General features: G+C 41.5%; 1 protein-coding gene across 1 annotated transcript in view; it reads left to right on the top strand.

Moving 5' to 3' along the window:
* LOC136863701 (UNC93-like protein MFSD11) overlaps positions 1–19,451 on the top strand; it is a 248,886-nt gene that overhangs the window by 138,833 nt on the left and 90,602 nt on the right. The window lies entirely within an intron of this gene.

Below are 19,451 nucleotides of genomic sequence, written 5' to 3' on the forward strand. Positions count from 1 at the left end.
TCGTTAAATCTTAAATCTCATTGAATGTTATTCCAAATTCCATTTTCGTCTTGACACGAGTTAATATGTCAGTATCCAGTGCATAGTTGTGTTAATCTTCCACTTGTTTATCGCCGTAAACACTAACGCGGTTCAAATACCCGCCGAAGTAAGTTCGATGTTTGAAATGTAAAGTCGCATTCGTGTGGTTCAGATCCCTCAGCAGACTGGAGGACCCATGGCTATGACAATGGATATCAACAGTCTGTTAAAACTGCAAGCTTGCTTTGATTTGACTTATAAAGATATCGATGATATATGTCGTCCGGCTCCTTGGTTGGATGGTCAGCGTTGAGGCCGTCGGTTGAGAGGGCCCCAGGTTTGATTCCCGGTCGGGTCGGTGATCTTAATTGCGTCTGGTTAATTTTACTGATTCGTGGACTTCGTGTTTGTCCCAATACATTCCTCTTCATGTTCAGAAAACACACTGCACTATCAGCCACAACAGAAATACGCAATAATACACCCCTCTGCAGGGTTGACGTTAGGAAGATCGTAAAGGCCGTAAAACAGGGCCAAACCCACATGAGTGTCACAGCTCGCACCAGTGACCTCATCAGGGTGTGAAAAAGTGGTAGAAGAAGAATCGATTATATCTATATCTAGGAGAAATGAGTAGCGGAACAAACTGCGTAATCGCCGGTCAACAACAAAATACTATGGTCGTCTGACGAGAAGTCTCATGGGTGTGGGATAAGAGGTACGAGGGGTAAGCATGGCCACCGCGCATGCGCCTATCTCAAGTCTCAAGGTCTGACAATAAATATCTGTTCCGTCCGTGGTGACTCTTGCGATTTGAGGTGCTGTCGTGAAGTTTCGAAGTGGTAGGGCGATTGTGCCCTAATAATGAAGATGATTCATAGAGCTCGCACTGTCTGTCACGACTGATGCTTGTAGGTAAGAGCATAGTATCTGTTACTCGTCCCGTACCTATAAGCTGCCGAGACTTCTCTTCATACGCAGATAGTAGCCTACTACCTGATATTACCTTCGACCTGGTAAAATACGAGACTTCAGGATATATGGAGGACAAAAAAAAAAAAAAAAAAAAGGCCAGACAGGAATAAAATATAGGAGAGCACCCCTTAGAGCTACCAATCCTAGCGGCATTATAAGAGAATAGTGGATATTTCTGGAGCCTCCGTGACTCAGACGGCAGCGCGTCGGCCTCTCACCGCTGGATACTGTAGTTCAAATCCCGGTCACTCCATGTGAGATTTGTGCTGGACAAAGCGGAGGCAGGACAGGTTTCTCTCCGGGTACTCCGGTTTTCCCTGTCATCTTTCATTCCAGCAGCACTCTCCATTATCATTTCATAGCATTTATCACTCATTAATAAATCACCTTGAGAGTGGCGACCGCATTGTAATAACAGCCTATATATGTTTCATTCATTACATCCCTGACCTGGTCAAAGACTGGAAAACAGGTTGTAGGTTTTCATTTTCATTTCTGTCTACTGGTGTTACTACTTTTTTATATAAAGCATCAAAACACAGTTTTTCTATGTCATAAATAAATAAATAAATAAATAAATAGTCGGACTGAGTGGTTCAAACGGTTGAGGCGATGGCCTTCTGACCCCAACTTGAAAGTTTTGATCCTGGCTCGGTCCGGTGGTATTTCAAGGTGCTCAAATACGTCAGCCTCGTGACGGTAGATTTACTGGCACGTAAAATAACTCTTGCGTGACTGAATTCCGGCACCTCAGCGTCTCCGAAAACCGTAAAAGTAGTTAGTGGGACGTAAAGCAAATAACACTATAAATAAGTATTAAATAAATAAATTATGCTTGGTAAATTAAACCTAACACATATAGAAAATGATATCAATAAGTGTAGCACATTCAGTATAGACATTCTGTGAACTATATTGACATGCAAAAATAAGTAGTAGAAATTTCTGCGACAAAACTACTAACTCAAGTCTGCATTTTATTTCAGCAAGGGACTTGGAAATTGTCATACATTTCTTCTAACATTTTATGAATCGTCTGGACGAAAGCTACTTTTCTTTAAAAAGGTATAGTCTTTGTTTTTCATCCAAAGCTGTGGTATATTTGACATATTACTGCAACCCTTCATTATATTCATTAGCTTCTCTCTGTAGAATAAAATGGAACATCAAAATTAATAGTCGAGCTAAATGGCGTCAAATCAAAATGCGTGAATACGGTAGTTAAAGTCATATGATGATGATGATGATGATGATGATGATGATGATGATGATGGTAATGATGATTACATAAGCCTGTCGAAATTACTATGTATCTTATGAAAAATGTTACACTTTCCAGGTTTCATATTGCATTCGAATGAAATCAAGACAGGTATTGTAGCATTTCCTTACAAACCGTGTTGAATGCAGTTGTAGCTCGGAGTTGTATTTTGACGTCTATGGATCTGCGTACTCTTGAGAAAGCTACATACAACTGTCCAGAACTCAGGAATGGGAAGATTTATCCCAGCTTTAAATTTTATCTTAGTGACTTATTCATTGAGATACAGATGGCTACATTTAGATGAAATTGCCTCTATTTAAGAACGAATGGTATACCCGGAACCACAAGTTCTAAATCTATTCTTGGACCAAAACACTTTCTTCCTGAAGCCGAGTCCGTCTGAATTTCTGCATGAAGGATATTTTTTGTTTAGCTTCCGTAGATTCAACCTCGTTTCATTGCACAAAACAGTTCTATTTACTTCATTAACATCATAGCATATTATGGAGGCAATGATAATGTGCGTTATTTGGTCACCTATCAAACTATTCAGAACATTTTGATTGATGATGTTAACTTCTTCGTTCCATGGGCAAAAAATTTCCTACTTTGGGAACATTTTACTCTGACTTGGATGAAAAATAAAAAGAACCAATTGAATAATGTAAAATTGTTTTTAAATACTTTCTTGTTGAATCTCACTAGTGCAGTTTGGCCTAGTTCACCGTTTTCGAGGTTTACAAGCCGTTCAGTGAAGTTAAATTGTAATGTTGAGCCATAAAGTAGAATATTTCAAACTTGACTGGAGAACACCTGCTCTGCAACAGTGTGGAATTACTGCCACATGAGTCTGAAGTCTGTGGGGGGCGTGATTAGCTCAGTGACTTAGCTGCTGGCTTCCCACCCGGAAGGCTGAGGCTCGAATCCCGGTCGATTCTGGGCCGAGATCTTCATCTCAAGAATCGCGTGACGTCAGTAAAGGCATCCGGTTTTAAACCCCCGGCCAAAACCAAAATGAGCCTAGTTGGCTCCAGCTACCCAGAAATAAGTGGGATAAGCTGAAGAACGTGGGTTTTTTTAATTTTTATTTTTACTGTCTGAAGTCTTCAGTAAGCAAGATCTCTTTTCTAGCGAAAGGTGACTTGTTCTTTATAAGTAGATGACCTACTGCTGAAGGAGCCTGCTGTGGTTGGCTCCTCCCATTTGATTAACTAACCTGTCTCATTTATTCCGCGTCTTCTGACATTCTTATGTTAGACGTAGAAGTTTCCAAATTACTCTCTCTTCCCTGTGACTTAACTTTTCTCCGTTCATCTTTCTCGAAACGTATCGTTTTAGTTTCAGTTGTTTGTCTCTGTAACTGCGTATTTTATCTTTGCCACTTCTGCCTTTGTTTATGCTTTTCATTTTCTATTCTATTGCTATTTGCTTTACGTCGCACCGACGACGGGATAGGAAAAGCCTAGGAATGGAAAGGAACCGGCCATGGCCTTAATTAATGTACAACCCCAGCATTTGTCTGGTGTGAAAATGGGAAACCACGGAAAACCATCTTCAGGGGTGCCGACAGCGGGGTTTGAACCCACTATCTCCCGATTCTTGGATAGTGGCCGCACTTAAGCGACTGCGGCTATCGAGCTCGGTCTTTTCATTTTCCTCGTGGAGTTGTACATTGGATGGTCGACTCATTTTAACATTTGTTGATTTAACACGCGAAATGCATACAGCCTTTGACGATCGAAAATTCTTTCAAGTGAGACCTCATACCCTCATGGACGTCATGTTCTCCTGAAGGATTTCTGTTGAAATGGCGGATGCAGCAAAAACGATGGCGTAAACTCCACAATCGATTATGTTTGGCAATTGATCTACTCGGTGATTAACACTGGAACAGGAGTCAGGAACAGCCTAAATATAAAATAATTCTGTCGTGACAACGAAGTATTAGTGTTTAAACTATCGTTAGTATTAATGTTGAAGTGATCATTAAAAACACGTATAAAATGCGTGACATAATGTTTTGACATTTCCTCTAATTGAGGCACTGAGGTAAGAAACGGGACTAGTCATTATTTTGGAGGTATATATCTTTATAGAATTCCGCATCCGTTGATGCTAGAATGGGACTTGTTCATTAACTCTTTCCCTGTCTAAACCAGTGTTGAAATTTTGTGTCGTGCGAAAGTGAAGTTTGGGACAGTGATCTGGAGTGAAATCTGGCGTCCAAATCAAATATGAACATAGTTGTCTGACTAATTAACCTGGGTTGTTTAGTAAGAAACTCCCATTGTATTATCCCTTCCATGTTACAAGCCAAGGTATTGATAGGTTATTGACTTGACAACTTCGATTTTGATATGTATGTTTTGTTACATGACGCATTTTTATACGCTTATTTGGAATGTGAATATGCTTAAACGATTAAAAAGACTTTTGCTGTAAAATTGTAGGAATTTTTGAGTTAAACTTTAGTTTTGGCAAAATGAGTGTTGTTTAAATCAAAAACGGGACTTGTCAGTAATTTCAGTAATGTCACTAACTGGGGCAAATATTCGTTTATAGAAAGGGGAGTTAGGGATTGGAATAACTTACCAAGGGAGATGTTCAATAATTTTCCAATTTCTTTGCGATCATTTAAGAAAAGCCTAGGAAAACAACAGATAGGGAATCTACCACCTGGGCGACTGCCCTAAATGCAGATCAGTAGTGACTGACTGATTTTATATATCGATTTCCTAGTATGTGTCTTTATTATAAGAGTACATATTTTGGTATATGACTTTAATCTTCCTAATGAGCATGTAGGGTTAACTATAAGGTGTAGAAATATTATTATACATAATTATACACAAAAATTGATATATCTCAAAACTACCATTCCGTGACATGTCCTGTTTTTTTTTTTTTTATCTCAGCACCTCAATTATTGTCTGAATGTGTGGACGTATAGCCGGTTGAACGAAGTCCAAAGCTCCAAGCTCCAATGGCAATATAGGCATATATATATATATATATATTGTGGCCTAAAATATGTTTCTCTCGTGAAAAATATAATTAAAATCTCCTGGTAAATAGTCTTTCATCGGGCGAGTTGGCCGTGCGGTTAGGGGCGCGCGGCTGTGAGCTTGCATCCGGGAGATAGTGGGTTCGAATCCCACTGTCGGTAGACCTGAAGATGGTTTTCCGTGGTTTTCCATTTTCACACCAGGCAAATGCTGGGGCTGTACCTTAATTAAGGCCACGGCCGTTTCCTTCTAACTTCTAGGCCTTTCATATCCCATCGTTGCCATAAGACCTATCTGTGTCGGTGCGACGTAAAGCCACTAGCAAAATAGTTTTTCTTTCTTAGTCCGTTTACCCCCCAGGGTTGATTTCCCTCAGACTCGTGAGGGATCTCACCTCTACCGCAGTGTCCTGGAGCGTGAGACTTTGGGTCGGGGGATACAACTTGGGAGGAGGACCAGTACCTCGCCTAGGTGGCCTTATCTTCTATGCCTCGTGGGGAGCTGGGAAGATTGAAAGATATAGGCAAGGATACGGGAAGGAAGCGGCCGTGGCCTTAAGTTAACTACCATCCCGGCATTTGCCTGGAGAAGAAGTGAGAAGCCACGGAAAACCACTTCGAGGATGGCTGAAGTGGGAATCGAACCTCCCAAGACTGAGTGGACCCCGTTCTAGCCATCGTACCATTTTTCAAATTTCGTGGCAGAACCGGGAATCGAACCTGGGCCTCTGGGGGTGGCAGCAAATCACACTAATCATTACCCCACAGAGGTGGACTTCGATAAATAATCACCAGATTATAATTAAATCTGCCATTATAGTGCGAGCAAATGGAGACGATGTCTGCTACCCAAACACTTAAATGCACAGAATACAAATGCAATGAAAGCCTCCGTGGCTCAGACGGCAGCGCGCCGGCCTCTCACTGCTGGATACCGTGGTTCAAATCCCGCTCACTCCATGTGGGATTTGCGCTGGACAAAGCGGAGGCGGGACAGGTTTTTCTCCGGGTACTCCGGTTTTCCCTGTCATCTTTCATTCCAGCAACACTCTCCATTCTCATTTCATAGCATCTATCAGTCATTAATAAAATCACTTTGGGAGTGGCGACCCCATCGTACTAATAGCCTATATCTGCTTCATTCATTACATCTCTGACCCGGTCAAGGACTGGAAAATAGGTTGTAGGTTTTCATTTTCACAAATACAATGAATACTGAATTATTGTTATTTGCTAATACGTGTATCTGTTAGGCGAAGACATCAAAGCGGGCAGCAGGACTTGGTTCAGTCTAATGCCATTATATTGCCTTAAAATGAGAACCTCACTGCACTGACTGAAAAGCATAAACGATTGTTCTCTGTTATCGCATTCAGTACGTGAATACTTCAAAGCAAAGAGTAGAACTTGATTCAGTCTTATGCCAATAAATGATGTTAATGTTATTATGTGCAACAAAATGACAATCTCGCCTCGTTATCGAGAGAGAACCATCCATCTCAACCGAATCATATCTCTGCAATAGACATCTACAACGAAGCACTGATCACCATTGGTTAAAATGTCACTCCTCAGACTCAGCGCAAGGCTTTCTATCTCATGACGTTTGTACGCCCAACACTTGACTCGTTTCTCTACGTGGCCGGATATGAAGTGAGATGAATCTTCGTAGCGAGATTTTACAACCGGATGCTCTTCCTGACATCAACCTCATCAGAGAAGTTTATGAGATGGCATGAATGACGTGATATAAGCGCCAATGGTTCAAGGCTTTACGTCTCCACCCGACGGACGAATCACCATCAGCGTCATATGCCTTCACTCCATAATATGAACTCTGCGTAGAGGATTGGAATTTAAACCGAGCTGAGCAGCGGTCGCTTGATAGGCCGTGGCCCTTCAGGGCTGTTGCGCCATGGTATTGTTTTTTTCTTTGGGAACGCATTCTAGTGATTAGAAAATGTACAGCACCTCCCCTACCCTGCCGGCCAACATTTTGGTCGTAAAAATATTTTCAACGAATGGGTCTCGAACCGTCTAGGCACGGTGTCTCACTACTGTAGATTTGACGCGTCAACGACTATGGTCACCAGGCGTGCTGGTCTGCTTCGTGCGTGTTGATAAACATCAGAATGAAAAAAAAAAAAAAAGATTCATTTATTTCGCTGAAAGATAGTATTTTTAGTGAACAGTTAAAGTATGATTGCAATCACTGCATTGTAGTTGTAACCCATATCCGGTATCATTGAATATATCTGTGGAAGGTAACAGAAGCCAGCATGTAGGTAGTTCGACGTTATGACGATGGATATACTGTAGCTGTGTACCTACACCATCATCGCAAATATGCGACATCGGAGACAACGACTTCGCTGATAGAAACCAAGGAACTTAGAAACATTGAAACGTATTTTTCTTGTAAAGAAGACGTAGAAATCTATAACCCTGGCACCAATTGCAGCTATTGAAACCTCGTTTTTTTCAATATCACTGTGAATGGCAGATAGAATTAAGGATTTTGTATATATAGATTATTATTTTTAATTATTATTCACATTAAAGGGATGGAAATGAGGATCTGTCCAAATTTGCAATTTGCTTTACGTCGCACCGACACAGATAAGATGGGATAGGAAAGGCCTAGGAGTGGGAAGGAAGCACCCGTGGCCTTAATTAAGGTACAGCCCCAGCATTTGCCTGGTGTGAAAATGGGAAACCACGGAAAACAATCTTCAGGGCTGCAGGGTTCCAACCCACTATCTCCCGGATACAAACTCTCAGCTGCGTGCCCCTAACCGCACGGCCAACTCGCCCGGATATCCAAATATAATATACCTTGAACAATGTAGACGTTGCTTAGAACAAAATCAATAATTGAGATTAGGGTACATTTTGAAACTAATACTGTTGCCCTATTCCCCATTTCCGTCTGACAGGAGATAATGGGATGCGATTGCGTTCTAAATGCGAAGAAACTCTGGGAGATTCACTTACCAACATGTGTCAACAATACGCAAGTTATTCTTTGTTAGCTTCCTCTTTGCTTGTTGCTGGCTTGCTTGCTTGTTTTACCGTACATTCGTTCAAGGTGCAGTACCATGGGCGCCCATACCCGGGGGCAAGGTGGGGACGTGCCCCCCCACCCCTAGCTCTCAAGGAAAGGAAAAAAATCTAATATAGTCAGCTGTTTTTCTTTTATTAAAATGGTTTAAAAATCGGTATTACGTAGAAGTGATAAGGGATACCGTGTGTGGTATTCTACCGTGGAATACAAGTCGATATTCATCTTCCAAAATATTAAAAATACTACATACCCCCAGGTCTAGCCCCCCCCCCCCCTCACCCCTACAAACTATCCTATGGACGGCCATGTGCAGTACACATTGCCTCAGTGCGTGCTTCTAGTAAAACATGATTGGATTGCGAAGTCCATCGTAGGTAGCCACGTAAAGGGCGTTCAGGATAGAGTATGGTGTGAGCGATCCTCCTAAGAGAGACACGATATTGGCTATTGTGAGAAAGTTGGACATACAAACTGGGTCTTTGTTGAGCGAATATGGTAAGCAGCATTGCACATCTGATTTTGCAGGCGTGGCTGAGGATGCTTTTGGCAGTTAACTGCATCATTTCTTCGTATATTAATTTTGCGGAGATACCATCATTACTAGAGTCCGGATTGTTAATTAATAATTATTAATTTGTAAACTATCTTGACACATATTGGTAAGTGAATATCCCCGTGTTTTTTCACATTTAGAACGCAATCACACCTTTATATATTTTTGCCCTGTATGTATGTGTCTGAAAGCTTAAGATGTTTACGAATTAGGTTGGTAGGACCATTATATTTAATTTTGATGCTACATAGTTTTACACATTTCTAACAAAATTATATACCGCAAGTGTCTTTATATCGATTTCCACATAGGTATAAGACTTAGAAGATATGTATTTTTTTTTTCAAGTACAAATTCTAAACTTTGTAAAATGAGAATGTATTTTGTATGCTTTGATTTTAATCTCTACGAGAAAAAATGCGTGCAGCAGTACTAAATAAGTAAATAAACATCTTCCCCCATACAAAACCACGTGCCTTTATACCAATCTCCACCACTGTATTAGAAGACAAAATCACGAATCTCAAGAAGGTTGGATGGATGGACTTGGTAAGCGAGAGGAGATTTGACCAACAGGAATTATGCATGCATTCAATGCGGTGTTAGAGAAATGGAAGATTTAGGGAAGTATTCTTGTATTTTGTAGATATATGTGGGTTTGATGTCGTGGTCATCTGGGACCTCCAAATGTACGTGAATATGTAATTGGATATGTAATTACAACAATCTTGCATGCACTGGCCGAAATTCGAACTGCAGCTGCCTTGAAGAAAAGCCAGTGACAATGCCACTTTCTCAGAATCTTGCTCGGCTGTCACCTCGCGTAGCAACTGATGCAAATACTTGAGTGGGAGGACTTTAACAATGTTATTGTTTTTACGTCCCACTAACTAACCATACTTTGGACGGTTTTTGTAGAAAAGTGGGAGGACTATAGGTTATTTAAGTTGTCATTCTGCCACTCTTATAGATTTATGCGTCATTATCTTGTCTTTGGCAACCCAGTGCCCTAATTCTGTGTGACATTATTAGCTGATATTTGATAAGTGTATGACCATTACTGACCCTCACATGGTACAGTTAATCGAATTTGATAAAGAACTGTACTTAGACGTGCGTTGTTTTCTTTTCTTGGCATAAACAGAGAGAAGAGAGAATCTTTCTTCCAAACCACAGGTCTGCTATATTTCGGAAATCTTAAAAATGAACAGAATAGGTTTTGAATGCTCCGTTGGAATACTGGATCACAGTAGAGAATATGCACACATAAGATACATTTTGCGTCCCCTATGAAGTATGTACAGTAGTTCATGACACTTAACACGGATTATAGACTTGATTCGCGTATAATACGCATTTGAAACAATTCCTGCTCAACAAAACAGAAATGAAAACACTTCTGTACAAGATCACATCATAAGTTTCTCAGCTGGAAATTTTCCATCGATGTTGGCAACGTCGGTATTAAGTTGCATATGCCCTAGCTAGGATACACGTCTTGACATTTCCTCCACTTGGTCCAATTTGTCCCATTCATCACTAGAGTTTCTGCGTAAGTCTTGGAGTTTACGTGTATGGTTAGGACATCTAGAACAGCTTGTTTCAGTGTATCCCAGACCAAAGTACAGGATAGACACGAAAATCATCGCCCATTAAGATCAAGTCTTCTGCGAATTGCTGAGATATAATCCCGCTGTTGGTTGGAGAATGTCGCCCTTGTACTTTGAAGCACGCAGCGTGTCCCTAAGAATCACGAACGGTGTACGGTGACCCTGTGTAATACCACCCCAGAACCTCAGTGAGCCATCACCTGACTGCATATGTCGGGTTCAGTGTTTAAGATTTGCAGTATTAATTGGTACGCACCAAATACGCTGTCTGCGATCGTCTGGGGCGTCTATTCAGCATGATGTGCATCTGTAACGGACTGTATGATGTCGAGGGGGTAAGATCTGGACATCGCTATAACCGTCAAGAATGCACGTGGGCACCATGCAACCTAACAGTTGAAACCTACAGACACGTGATATTTGGGTGTTCCAGAACCCGAATATTTCCCGATGCGTTCCGGTAATCCCCATACACGGATGATAAGAAGTAAGTACCTGGGAACTCGTTCACTCAAAAGCTGATTTTCGGATTACCTGGGTACTCGTTCTTTAAAAAGTTGCCGTCTATAATCTTATGACAATGAGGAGGATGAATGAAGACTAGTTATTATTTTATACTCACTCAATCTCAGCATAAACGAATATTTCGACTAAGAGAATAAAGTTTGTTCTCAAGTAAATTGCACCTTATGTAATAGCTGTGACGTATACATGACACGCGAATACAGATGTAACATATTTTTAATACATTTTTCTCCCATATATTCACCTATTTAAAAGATAGGTATTGTTTTATGGAGAGCAATTATATGATTCCCGCCATAAAAGAATTGTAAGAACTGTATTTTAGTCACTGACTATTTTTTAGTCTTCGGTATAAGTTATTTTATTTTAAAAATATTATTTAGGTTTGCACACCAGACGGCGACACATTATATCATTTTAGAATCAAAACTAAAGCATAATGGGCCAATATTTAAACATTACAGGGCCGATGTCCTAGATGTTAGGCCCTTATAAACAAGCATCTAAACATTACAACGAATCTGCCGAAAATTTGTGTTGACTATTTCCAAACAGACTGTAAACAAACCAAATTATTTTTACGAAAATATACTGTACATATATTTTTAAATAACGAAAAATTAGAAAAATGTGACCTTCAGAAGGCTGTTGAACAGAGGAAGCTGATATTAGGCAGAAATAAAGATCTTCAACCACTTCCTTTTTCTGAGTCATTACTTCAAAATTGAAAACGACTTATTATTTTGCTGTCCGATTTCGTATGGAATGTCCCGTAACTGCATGCATTCACTCGTGGCTTACTCGCTCAAGACTGACTAGTATTTGCCATCTGCACGCTTAGAATAAGCCCGTAGAAGATTCTCGGTAGTTTCCTCTTCCAGATCATTCTGGATGTCCGCTCCATTGTTAATCAGCTTCCAGCTTCCTCTAAGGAGCTTCCATATCGTGAGCCTCAACAATTTGCCGGTGATTTCGTTCGCTGCTGGCCCCGCACATGCACCTCTCGCTAGAATTGTAGTCTTGCCAGACCCCGTGCACTCTTGGCCTTCATTGCCACAAGATAATATTATTGTTGTAACCCAGTTTCTTTTCTTGTGTTTATAATGTGTGTTTATTGCTGTATCAATACGTATTTTTGTATTAATCGTGTTTCAAGGAAGTTTTTGATATTTTTTACAAGTTTCTTTACGTTGCACCGACACAGATAGGTCTTATGGCGATGGTGGGAGAGAGCTAGAAGTAGGAAGGAAGCGACCGTAGCCTTAATGAAGGTACAGTCCCAGCATTTGTCTGGTGAAAATGGACACCACGGGAAACCATTTTCAGTGGGGTTCAAATCCACCAACTCCCGAATGTAAGCCCACAGCTACACGACCCAAACCGGGTGGCCATGTTGCTCGTTGGAGTAGTTGTTGAATAGTATGAGCGCAGTCTAAGAACATAATGAAAACCTACAACCTGTTTTCCAGTCAATGGCCGGGTCAGGGATGGCATGAATGAAGTCGCCAACTTGCGGTGAGGATAGGAATTGTGGCCGGCTGCCGAGGCCTGTCGCACTCTTCTGGGGCAACGATGAATGACTGACAGATGAAATGAAATTATGGTGGAGTGTGTTGCTGGAACGAAATATGACAGGGAAAACAGGAGTATACGGAGAAAAACCTATTCCACCTCCGCTTTGTCCAGCACAAGTCTCACATTGAGTGACCGGGATTTGAACCACGGTATCCAGCTGTAAGTGGCCGGCGCGCTGCCGCCTGAGCCACGGGGGTTCAGTCTAAGAACATAATATAAGATTAAAATTAATTTCATTCATTAAATTAAATTAATGGATTTAAAACAGAATAGATGAATTAATAATGGTGGTAGGAAAGGCTAAAATATGGTAAGGCTATCAGATTAGTGTAGGATGCAGCAATTGTGTGCAGATAAAAAGGTTGAAGAGAATAGAATGGTATGGATATCTGCATCAAATTATGTATATGTGGACTTATCATGACAATAACAAATAAACAACATGGTCACTAGCCTTTGAGGACTGAATTCAAAGAGCAGAACTGGAATTCAAGCTTCGGCAATACTCGTATTTTTTCTGTGGTGTTCTATTTCAGCTAGGCAAATGCGGGGAAAGTATCGATGCCTTTCTCATAGGTTACAACAGCCTATTGTGGAATTCTTTACTTCCTTATCTATCCTATTTTTGAGGTAACCTAGGCAAAAGCTTACCTTCTTCCTTAGTAGTATCCATAATTTACAGAACTCAATTTTGTGTGTGGATATGTTGGTTTAGAGCACTGTTTTTGTTTTTTGTTTTGTTAGTGAATGCACGATTATTATATTTTACCAAGAGTATGTATAACGAAAATAACGTTGTTAGCTATGCAAAAGCAACAGAAACACAGTAAAAGCACAAAGTTGGTAATGTAAGATCTTGAACACAAAATTATTGTTCAATTTGTGACAGGTCAGTACCGTGTGTAGCTATCTCAGGTCCTGAAGCATACTTGAACAAGACGAGGCATATTCAGCATCAAATAATCCAGCTTGTTTTGGAGCAGATTATTCCACTTTTGGATAACAGCTTCAGTAGTCAGTTGCTAAACGTTAACAGGTGGATTAGGACGGTGGGCAATAACTCTCTTCAGTTCCTGCTGTCCACACCATTCGCTGTATGCCACGTGTCTCAAGGAACTGATTGACCACTGTGGCTCGCTGAACATGATCATTATCATGCACTAGTGGAAATCCCTCACCCATAGTTGCAGCAAATCCTGCACCTACAGGTCAGTCAAAGGAGGGACCACCCAGGAGAGGACCATTGCAGCAAATCCTGCAACTACAGGTCAGTCAAAAGACGGACCACCCAGGAGAGGACCCTAGCGGGAAGCGGCAGTCCGATGAGATCTGAACGTCCCCTTCTGCAGCTCTTGCAGTGTTTCCGCTGTATGAGGTGGGGCCATTGACAGGGTAGCTGTGGGCTCCAGGTACGCTGTAACAGCTGTTCTGGTGATCACCACCACGCAGCTTGCACGGCACCTAGAGAGAAACCGGTGTGCACCGACTGCGTGGGGTGCCATCAGGCCTCTCTTCGCAGTCGTCCGGTTTACTTAGCCAATGCTTGCCCGTCGCTATGTGCCCATTCCCTCCAGTAGTCTCTGTATATCAGACCAGTCATGTTACATTGGACAGCAATTAGAGGCTTACGTCAACCAAACATGATCTCACCCCAAAACATGACAAAACATTCTTACTGCCGATGGCGCTCCAGTATGAAGGGCTCGCTCTATGTCTCGCCGGATCGTCTCCAGTCTCTAATGCTCCTGTTGTATCGGTGCAACTCATTGTGACCTCATCAGAAAAGAGCGTACACCTCCTCTGTTCCTGATGGGCTATGAGTTGTTGCCAGCTCATACAAGCTGCTTTATGATGTGGTTTAAGAAGAGCTTTTATCACAGGCATCTTTGATATCAGTCCTCCATCTTCTAGCCGATTCCACACTGAGTGATCTGACACATACCATGTGTATGCATACGTTTTTGCCGGTTTTTGTGATAAAGAAAACACGTAATTTTCAATGGAAATTCATTTCTTTATTTAGAATATTGGCCTTCGGCTTCTACACACTTCGCCCATCTTTCAGGTAAGGTATGAATACTATGCCAGAAAAAATGCTTGTCTTTTGAGGCAAACCATTCGTTGAGACATTTTCCAACTTCCTAGAAATTTCTGAAGTGCCGCGCTGCGAGCGCGTGTCCCATTGATGCGAAGAGGTGATAGTCAGATGGCGCCAGGTCGGGGTAGTACGGCGGGTGCGGAACGATGTCCCATCCAGACGATTTCAAGTTGTCTTTTTACTGGTTTTGCGGTGTGAGACGGCGCATTGTCGTGTAACAAAATCACTTTACCATGTCTTCCTGGCCCATTCCGGTCGTCTTTCGATCAATGCGTGATTTAAATTAATCATTTGTTGGCGGTAGCGTTGTGCATTAACGGTTTCGTCGGGCTTCAAGAGTTTATAATTCACAATACCGCTCTGGTCCCACAAGCGATTTGTCGAAACCATGTCTCACATGTTGTAATCGATGGAACGTGTTCACCATATGTTTCTACCAGCAAACGATGACTTTCCCCAGCCTTTTTTAATTAAATAAGGAAAGCAGTGCATGCCGCAAATGTTCTTTTTTTCAGGCACAAACGTCGACATGATCACTGAACGATACACCACAGATGCCGGGCTGAGTGGCTCAGACGGTTGAGACGCTGGTCTTCTGACCCCAACTTGGCAGGTTCGATCCTGGCTCAGTCCGGTGGTATTTGAAGGTGCTCAAATACGCCAGCCTCGTCCGGTTCCATGGCTGAATGGTTAGCGTGCTGACCTTTGGTCACAGGGATCCCGGGTTCGATTACCGGTATGGTCGGAAATCTTAACCATAACTGGTTAATTTCGCTGGCACAGGGACTGGGTGTATATGTCCTCTTCATCATCTTCATATGTCCGCGTCATCACGACGCGCAGTTCGGCTTCGGGCGTCAAATCAAGAGACCAGCATCTGGCGAGCCGAACTTGTCCTCGGACACTCCCGGCACTAAAAGCCATACGCCTTTTCATTTCACGTCAGCGTCGTGTCAGTAGATTTACTGGCACGTAAAATAACTCCTGCGGGACTAAATTCCGGCACCTCAGTGTCTCCGAAAGCCGTAAAAGTAGTTAGCGGAACGTTAAGCCAAAAATATTATTACAACACGCAACACAGACGCTAGTGTTTGGCGAACTCAACTTGTGTGTGTTGGTAGGTTAATGTCAGACGAACAAACTGACGTATGTGTCAAATTCATACGCTGCGTACTGATCGCTGGCGCTATCTCGTAGTGAATCCGGAAAAGACTTATGCATACAGCTGGTACACTCCCGTGTTGCCCCCTCCCTCCCCCTCCCCCCATCCGATGATCCTGGCGGAATGAGATGGCAGCAGCGGTGGGCTTACGACGTGCTGAAAGCAACAACGCGAGTTGTTTCGCGTAGGCGACCCGTCTGTTGTCGATCAGAAACCGTTTGTCTCCCTGAACTTTTTCTAAGCTCTGGAGACATCAGTCTGACTCACTCCAACACGAGGGCCGACATCCACCTGTCGCTATCCTTCTTGAAGCATTGTCACAATTCGAATGCGGTCAGTAGCAGAAATGGGTACTCTTGCCATATTTACCTCCGTATTTCACGTGCACCACCGACCTAAACAAGTAGTGATGTCAAACTGACCAAACGGCAAATGTTTCGTATTGGGCAAATATCGAACTTGATCTGGGTTTAGCTTCACTGTGTGTCTAAGACATTGGTCTACAGTGCATATTGCAAAAAATGCCTATACCGTATGAAATAATAATATGCAAAACTTTATGTGATCACTGTAGTATCATAAATAAGTTCCAAGTCCTCCTTTCGGCAAAGAGATGAATTACCACCTCTAAAATATTCTGAATGTGTCAGTTTTGAGAAGAGATCGGTGATAATAATAATAATAATAATAATAATAATAATAATAATAAATTCTAATTCTATTCTAAAGCAGCTCGATTTGTTCAGGGCGATTTTCGACAAAAGAGTAGCGTTACAAACATGTTGCAAAGTTTGGGCTGGGAAGACTTGGAAGAAAGGTGACGAGCTGTCAGCGGAGTGATGGCGTGGAATGACATCAGTAGACGAATAAGTTTGAGTGGTGTCTTTAAACGTAGGAAAGATCACAATCTATATAAACAAAGTTGTAGGGGTTCCGCTGTTTGTAATTTCGTTTGTTTTGCCAACTTTTCAGATATTTATCAGTTTTAGGTCAACTCAAGACCGCATCTGTGGTTTTTATTTTTCGTGTCTGTTTGTCTGTTCCACCATCACGGGGAAACTGCTGAATAGATCTCCACCAAACGTCACATTTAGAGTATACTCATCACGGGGAAGGTTTTGATATGCACTTGATTTAAAAAACTTTGAATAGACGGGTGGTTTATAGGAAAATCAGAACAGTTTTCTTCCATTTTCTCTTAAACTATTGATTTTCTGTAAAATTCGTGGACTGCATGTCACACGTCTCTTCGTTATAAACGATTTTTGTTGTGTTCATAATTTAGCTTACTCTTACTTATTTTCTGCTGGTATCGTACTCTGCATTGAGTGACCGACAACGAACCTACAAGTTACCATGGCAACGTCTCTGACTGCTTGTCAGCAGGGAAGTAACGTATTGCCATTTTCTTCATCGTTACTGTAAACTCGTAGTTGTTCCTTGCATAGAAAGCAAAAGGGACACCAATCGGTCATTCTGCGGGATATTGGCGGAATATCGTTGGAGGTTATAACCATCCTCGAATAGCTTAAGTAATAACACCGTAAGTCATCTTCTGATCTGTTTTCCTTAGAATCCCTGCGCCTGAATTTCTCCTCTATTACCGCTTTCTTATATCCATAACTCATACCTTCAAAATTTATTGAGGGACATTTGATTTTCCAATACCTACATCCACTTGGTATGTACATATTTGCCCTATCCGCTTGTCCTCAGACATAATCCTATTTCCTATTAATTTCAACTTCCTTAACTGTATTACTTTCTTCCTTAATTACTTCTGTATGTATGGGAGTGCTAATCCTGAAACCTGGAAACTCTTTTCTTTGAGGAAAAATTCCAAGCTATACAAATATATAATTTTAGGCCCCGGAATATATCGAAATACGGATGCAATTTTAATGACGGTGCAGACCTTCGTTTCGGGATAATTGGTGGCTAAACGGTAAGTCGTATGACAAAACAGATAGCACAATCCCCGTTCTGCGCAGCTGTGAGCTCGCACCCGGGAGATAGTGGGGTCGAACCCCATTTTCACACCAGGCAAATGCTGGGGCTGTACCTTAATTAAGGCCACGGCCGCTTCCTTCCCATTCCTTGGCCTTTCCTGTCCCATCGTCGCCATAAGATCTATCTGTATCGGTGCGACGTAAAGCAACTAGCAAAAAAAAAAAAAAAAAAAAAAAATCCTCGTTCTATTTGGAGAGATCAACAACTTTGGTTTTATGACTTAGTGTCCTGTCTCGATTGTTGATACGTTAGATAGCACTTCATTTCTTGATTATAATCAAATATTTCGAATTCGATTGTGATTGGCAGTAGGAAATGTGGCCTTCCATTATCCTCAAAACTTACTCATTGTCTACCGTACATCACCAACAACGTCTTCTGACCTTCCTGTTTTGTTTCTAGAATAGCGCTAAGAGGCATGCAATTTAATTTAATCTTACTCACTGCCTTTACAGTAATTTACGGAGGAATCTGTGTACAATGTAGAATACCGTAGTGAAGCACGGGTTACATTTGCTAGTATGAAGATAAAGCTGGAATTCAAGAGGACAAATTGAGGCAAATATTCGTTTATAGGAAGGGGACATAGGGATTGGAATAACTTACCAAGGGAGATGTTCACTAAATTTCCAATTTCTTTGCAATCCTTTAAGGAAAGGCTAGGAAAACAACAGATAGGGAATCTGCCACCTGGGCGAATGCCCTAAATGCAGATCAGTAGTGATTGATTGATAGATTGCAGATTATGAGGTATCTTACTAACTCATACAATGTAGGACCATAAAGTTCAGGAACTTGGTATACAGTTCCGTACCGTGAATATAAACGTGAGCATAACCACCTTCAAAGCAATTACCTGGGGCCGATGACCTAGATGTTAGGCCCTTTAAACAACAGGCATCATCATCATCATCATCATCATCATCAACAACATCATCAAAGCAATTCCCTAGAACAATTGCAATACACTTTTGTCAGCGTTTGTAAAGCTTCCGGAAACACTGCTAGAAACCATCTTTCGCTACCTTTCGTAATATCTCCTATGATGCTGATTTTACCTCACTTGCTAATGCAAAATAATTCTTCTTCCAAGTCTATTGAATAGACGGGACATTGAAACGTAGAAAGCAGAAACTTTGAGACCTGAACATGGAGATAAATCTGGATATTTACGTCGTTTGTGAGAATTTATCCGACGAAAGCGGTCTGGCGTGTGCACGAAGGGGATAATGGTCTCTTCTTGTCTCAAATTAGTTTGGATAACGGTTGATTTTCACAGTGGCTTAGCTGCCTGCTTCTCACCTGAAAGGCAGATGTTCGAATCCTGGTGGATGTTGGGTTGTAATTTTCACCTGAAAAATCACACATTATTAAGTTGGGCATAAAAAATCAATGCGCTGATATAGAACAGCCAGATTTTGTGATCAATGATTTATCCTGGCTAAAATGCTAATAATCACCATCACCATTGTTTGCGTACACTGACATGGATCATGAAGACAGTTGTATTAAATTGGCGGCAACCATCGGTATTACATGGTGGTGCTTTACATGCAGGCTTCCTTTGTACCGGGTTCTATTCACGAAGGC

This window comes from Anabrus simplex, chromosome 1 (genome assembly GCF_040414725.1).
Source record: "Anabrus simplex isolate iqAnaSimp1 chromosome 1, ASM4041472v1, whole genome shotgun sequence".
In the NCBI taxonomy this organism is placed as follows: domain Eukaryota; kingdom Metazoa; phylum Arthropoda; class Insecta; order Orthoptera; family Tettigoniidae; genus Anabrus; species Anabrus simplex.